The 6,477-nt window shown below is 44.0% G+C and overlaps 1 long non-coding RNA gene across 1 annotated transcript; it reads left to right on the top strand.

Annotated features, from left to right (window-relative positions):
- Nucleotides 1-2,611: 2,611 nt before the first annotated feature.
- On the top strand, nt 2,612-5,744 carry LOC116083765. Its single transcript, XR_004115905.1, has 3 exons — nt 2,612-2,666; nt 3,414-3,495; nt 5,403-5,744. It is a non-coding gene; the product is annotated as an uncharacterized LOC116083765 (long non-coding RNA).
- Nucleotides 5,745-6,477: the final 733 nt, after the last annotated feature.

The following is a 6,477-nucleotide window of genomic DNA, read 5'->3' as shown; positions in this document are numbered from 1 at the left end:
GGATGATATAGCCAGTCGTTCCTGGTGGCCCACTCACTGCCCTGGCACCATTGAACAATGAAAAGAGCCTTCCTCTCAGAGTAGGTTAGGTAGTGTGCTCAGTCTTGGTTTAGACACTTCCCTCATTTTTCCTTCTGTCTGTTATGAGCAGCTGAGTTGTCTGTCCCTATTGCCTGTACACAGCAAAAGCCTTTGCTCCATGTTTTTTGATTGACTCTGAAAACAGGGTATGGGGAAGGAGGGAGAGATAATTTTCACAGAAACCTTTAACAGTTTTACAGGGGAAGAAGTTACATTACTGACTCCATCTGATCCAGAACAGCAATATGACTTTTTAAGGTTAAGGAAAAATAACATGTGTGGTACTCGGTAGCACAGGTAAATCCTCACTAGGCCATCGAGGATGAACTTGCTTTGATTTTGCAGATGTAGAAGCCATAATTATTTGGGGGAACTTTTACTTTGCATCAGGGTATGGATATGGGCTCCAGCCACTTCTCAGCCACAGGACCACAGGGGAATAAGTGTCTATTCCATGGTCTGGGTTGCTAACCTGGGAGGACTCATGGGTCTGTGCATTCAGAGATTTCTCAATTTACTGTGAGCCAATGGACCATACCAGGAAACTTGGTAAGGTTCAGTGGGTTCAGAAACCCCAGAACCCTCAGGCCTGAGGACGGTAGGCATATTACCTACTCCAGAGCAGGTCCCTGTCACATGACCATGGCACTGAGTGGAGAAGACCTTGACAATCAGTCACATAGGGGCAACACATGAAGCCCCTCCATACGCATATGAAGCATCTCTAATATCTCAAACCAAACCAACGGAAAGCATCTGCTCTTAGAACTTAACCGACCCCAAAATGTATATAAAATCCTGTCCACAAGGAATAAAGGTGTGGCTATTGTTTTGCCAAAGGATCTTCTGGGAGTGTCTGTCCATCTAAGAGCTGTAACACTCTTGGGAAGAGAGTTCTTTCCCAAAAATTTCAAGGCTGGAAGCTGCCTGGGCCTATGCCTGGTCAACTAGCTGAGTTCTCTCCTCACCCCCACTTCATTGGCACCTGGCCTCCCTGCTTCCACTGTTCTGCAGGCTGAATAGCAGCTTCCTGCCACTCTAGAGTAGCAGCTGAGGAAGAGAGCAGTGGCCGCTTTGATCCAACTTCATCTCCCCTTCAGTAAGTGCAATTCCTTGGCTGCTGCAGCTGGACCAGAGTCCCACAGATGTCTAGATAGTGTCTGAGGTATACAGACCAGTGGCAAATTACAACATTGCTAACCTTCGGCAGGTTATCAGGACACAGCTCCATCAAAAGTTATGTCAATATGTATAATGAATTCGGGAAGAACTTAGGAAAAAAAGAGAAATATGACTGTTGGGGAGGGAGTGGGAGACAGGTTTGATGAAAACACATTGTATCATATATGGAATTCTCAAAGAATACATTAAAATATATTTTAAACTAGAAAGAAGAAAAGCAATGAACAGGAGGTAGCTTGGGGCTGAAGAACTTCTTGGGTGGGGCTTACAGTAGGGGCTGCCAGAGCATCACAGTAAGAGAAAGGTAGGGGGACAGTCGCCCTTGGAAGCACAGACAGCAGATGGACATTGTGACTTCCAGTGACTCGGAACTGTCTGGGATCACACTGTTCAGATAGGACCCTTCTATTTATACAGCAAATAATCATATTATCAGCATGAATTTAATCCTCTAATTTGTATATTTAATCCCTTAATGGATTCTTTTGAGTTAATTTTTACACTTGGTGCACAGATTACTAGTCTTTTGAGGTTTGCCATTTTTTAACTTCCTGGAAGCTTTTATACACTTTTTTTTTAAACCTCTGATGCCCTTTGCTTTTGTTTTGATGAAATCAGATACAGATCTAGACACGTGCAGAAAATATGTGTGAAATATATCCAAGTCCTTACCGTCCCCACCTTGCCTGTGCACAGAATGTTCTGGGTAAGTCTGCCCCAGATGTGCAGTGGAGCTTGTCCATCTGTCCTTTATCTCTGTCAGGATGATTTCTGCCTCTGTTCCCTCTGACTTCAGCACACTGGGCCCACCGCCTCAGCTTTTTAGATCTCTGGTCCTTTCTAATGTATGTAACCTATTATTATTTTTTCCTTTGTTCTACTAGGCTTTCTTCTCAAACTGCTTGCTTGATGGTTTATCACACTGGTTGCGGTTTGGGAGCCTTCTTACTCTGGAAGTTTCCTCGATCAGACACGTGATCTATGGAGTGAGTTTGTCCTTCAGCAAACTTCCGACTTTCATGGTCAATGACACCTTTTCTAATGAAGTTTGGAATTTCATATCTCTTGTTTGCCAGAAGCAGGCATGTGTGTATAGGTGCACTGTATGTATGGTACATTGTTCATGTGTGAGTGTGTGTGTGTGGTGTGTGTGTGTGTGTGTGTGTGCAAAATCTCTGGTATATAGGATAGTGTGCATGTGTGGAGGAATGCTTATTTGTGGTATATGTGTGTATATGTCAGTATGTTCATGTGCTTTTAGTATGTGTTTGTGCTTTATGTGTGTTAATTCTCTCCCTAGTTGCATACAAATGCTGCTGCTCTGGTAAACATTGACCCTTTGTCCTCCTGAGAATTAAGTCCCTGTTACCAGCTCAGCTCTCAACACAGCAAGGACATTATTGGTGAGTACCCTGCTGGTCCTGGCATAGGGGGCCCTTGAGTCTGCTGTTCAGTAGGTCCGTGCCTTGTCTCTGTGGGACAGTTCATCTGGGTCCCACTTCTGCCTCAGCTCTGTTGCACAGGAATGCTAAGTTCACTTTGTCTGAACTTATAACCTTTGGATAATTTTTTCTGACTTTCCTGTCACTGTTCTCTTGGAACAGTTGACAGAGAGTGTGGTTAGGAAAGATACTGAAGCCCTGTGTCCCTACCTGCTCAGGCACCTCAGCTCTTGGGTGATGATAATGTGTGACCTGGATACTCTTCCATTAGCATTAAGCTACTGGAGGCCATGACTGGGAAAACTCTCTTTCCTCTTCAATGAGCCCTTTAGAGAGAAGGCGAGAGGCATTGCAAACTCTGAAGAAGCCTGCCATCTCTGCCCTAAAGCTGCTTCACCGGGGAGTCATAAGAATAGAGAAGTAAAGGACCATGAGATAGTTATAGAAGTTTGCATTCACCTGAGACATCACAATTGTGAAATAGATGTATTTTCTGCTCACTTTATAGACTGCACTCCCTTACTGAGCCAGTCCCTGCTGTTGCACACTTGTCTGTTCTTTGCACACTGTCATCAGACCCATTAAAAAATGGTATTTAGATGAAATCACAAGACTCCGTGCTGACTGCTGCAACCTCAATCACTTCAGACCAATCAAGCCCACCCACCTGTCACTTCTGTCATTGTGGTTTTCCTTTTGCTTTGTTAGCTGCCGGCTGTTTGATTAGAGGACATGCTATTGTCAGTCATTATGAAGAAAGCCTTGGCCACATGAGGAGAAATCTGTCTGAGTAAGTGTGGGCTCTGTCCAGATGAGGCAGGGTCTGTGTTTGTGAATGGGGGATCTGTGGATGCAAGGGTGGGCTGTGTGTGTGTGAGCATTGGCTCTGGTCTGTGTTCTTGGCTTTTCCAGTCAGGCTTCTCAGTTTTCCTCAGAAGCGCTATAGTGAGAAGTGTGACCTGGCTTCAAAGCTAGGAGGAGCACTACTTCCTGGCATGCTCTCTGCAGCTTGCTCAGCCTATCTATGCTCTTATACCACCCAGGGCCACCTGTCGAATGGTGGCACTTGGAGTAGTGGGCTGGGCCCTCCCTCCCAGATCCTCATTGATTAAGAAAATGCCCCCACAGATGTGTCTACAGACCAATCTGATGGGTGCACTTTTTGAACCTTCACTTCCTCTTTCCTGATGACCACAGTTTGTGTCAAGATGACAAAAACCAACCAGCATAGTGAGGTTAGAGAGATGTTGAGGTCATTAGTTTGTCATTTCTGAGACTTGGAATTCACGACCTCAGGATGATTTACGGAGATGTATGTAAGTTAATGCAGCATTAAGTGGCATTCTGCCATTTTCCTGATCGCCATGACCATGACTGTCACCATGAGTCTGGACACAGTTACACTGTCAGTGACTTCTTGAAGTTTTATTCTTCCATCAGCTGCATGACTTCACCCTTTGTCTTTCACAAAGATAAATTGTATTTTTTTTCCTCTACACATTTGCTAAGTCTGCTTTTTTAAAGCAATTTTAGTGCAGCTGGGAAGCAAACTTCCTAGGATGAGACTTGTTTAAGATTTCAACCTAATGTGTTTTTTTCAACCTAATGTTGGTCTGTGTGCACTTCCCCTTAGAAAGCAAAGCTCATTTGCAGCCTGTTTTAAACTTGTTTTTTTTTTTTTAAAGAAGGCATGATTTTAAGCCAATTTAAATGGGATTGTGTTGCAATGTTTTATAGTGTGTGTTTGTGTGTGTGTTTGGGGGGACAGACAAACTTTTCACAGCTTCATTAATTAGTCAGTTCCTATTAAATGGCTTCTGTAACACATACCTGTCTTCAGAGACTGTGTGTAAATAAGCTACGGGAAGCAGGACGGATTAGAGTACCACATGAAGCACAACCCTACGGTTACTGTGGGTATTCAAGAAGCCAGACTTTTAAAGTTGCCCTCACAGTCTGTCACCAGGTAGTGACAGCCTTGAATATAAGCCTTTTGTGTGAAGTTCCTGGGAAACATTAAAGTCATATCAGTCTCTGAATCAGACTGTGCTAACAAATCAAAGCCTGATGCAAATAAGCCTAGTTCGCTGAGTAAATAAATTATTGGAGAATACATAAGTAGCATTGGATGGCCTAAGGGCAGTTTTATCTACTGAAGTTGTAATTCTCCCAGCCTTTGCAGTGCCCACTGAGCTTCTGTTTTATAATGATCTAAGTTTATGTGCTCCTAAGCAGAGGATAAAGTCATCCAGACATGGAAGTGAGCTATGTGTTCAAATATACTCTATTCAAATTCTTACCAGAAATTTCACAAGTATAAGATCCTGCTGGAAGTATGACTTGGTTTGCTGCAGTTTGGCTCCTCGTTTAAGCACACAGAACTAAATGGTGGCCTGTGCACCATAGACTTAGTTTGGTTAGAATTTGGAGGGCCATCTTCACTATAGGTTGTGAAATTCCAGTTTATTCTTTTTGGTTGGATGTGGCAAAGGTGATGAGATGTATGTATGGAATGTCTTATGACTGTTGTTGGAGGGATGGTATAATATGCTGGTTGAGCTGAGGGGAACCTTCAACGGCTTGACAACGGGAAGGAGATAAATTTTTCTAAGAACCAGAGAACTGGAGAAAATTTTAAAAGACCATGTGTACATTGAACATTTCACTGTTGCCTCCTCTGTTTTCCCACTCCCCAAGATCAGAGGAGCCTCCTGATGTCAGAATTGTCTTGTGCAAGGCTGTCCCAGAGTCCTGTTGTATGTCTGAAATAACTGAGAGCAGGGATGAGTTAGAAGTCTTTGGGACAGTGTTGAGAAAGTACAACTCTGGATTTGTTGCTGGCTTGGAGATTTTTTACGCCTAATGAAGAGATCTGTGACAGCCATGTCCCCCTGTGCCCTGCATAGGATGAAGGAAGACAAGTATTTGGATCATAGCACGTTTTGGGTGGTAAAGCTCTTTTAACACTAGCCCTCATAAAGGCCCCAAATATTGGGAGCTGTTTTATTTGGCTCTTAAATTCTTACTCCCAACTCATAAGTTAAAATAAAATCCTTTCTGCTAAGTTCACCATAAATGTTTTATATTTTCTTGCCAGTGATCTTGCCGGTATTTATCATGTGACTCTCCCTGTGTACCTGCACTCTCAGACCCTGCTTTCTGATGTCAGAGACTGAATACTTTGACTTCCATTACAGTCCATCTAGGTGTGACCACGGGTGCATGAGACCAGGAGGGAGCAGGGTTAGACTCTTATGTAGACACTTGACTCTTCCCCTGCACAAAGGGAAGAGGAAAAAGGAGAAGAGAGAGAGAGGAAGAGAGAGAGACACAGAGATAGACACAGAGAGAGGGACAGAGAGAGGCAGAGACACCAGAGAGACACAGAGACACACAGTGACATAGAGAGAGGGACAGGGAGAGACATATAGAAACACACACAGAGAATGATAGCTTACAACTCACTGCTGAAGATACCATACTCGGTCAGGTGTCCCTCTCCACGTTGCCTTTTGCTCGCTCTGGGTCTCCGATTTCTTCATGTCCTCCTCCCTTTAGAACAAGATTCTACACAGTTACCACCTCTTCACTCTACTCAAACTGCTGACACCACTCAGATTCTTTTCACATGCCACTCTTCTGGCCATCCCACTTCCTGTGGCCCTGTGACTCACAATCCTGGGAATACTCAGTGGTTTCCATGGGGCATATAGGAAGAAGTCAGAGTGAAGAGCTGTGGGCCAGACTGGCTATGATCACAAAGCTAGTAGCT

The sequence above is a fragment of the Mastomys coucha genome, unplaced genomic scaffold, assembly GCF_008632895.1.
Source record: "Mastomys coucha isolate ucsf_1 unplaced genomic scaffold, UCSF_Mcou_1 pScaffold8, whole genome shotgun sequence".
Classification (NCBI taxonomy): domain Eukaryota; kingdom Metazoa; phylum Chordata; class Mammalia; order Rodentia; family Muridae; genus Mastomys; species Mastomys coucha.
This window is presented reverse-complemented; position numbering and strand designations above follow the sequence as displayed.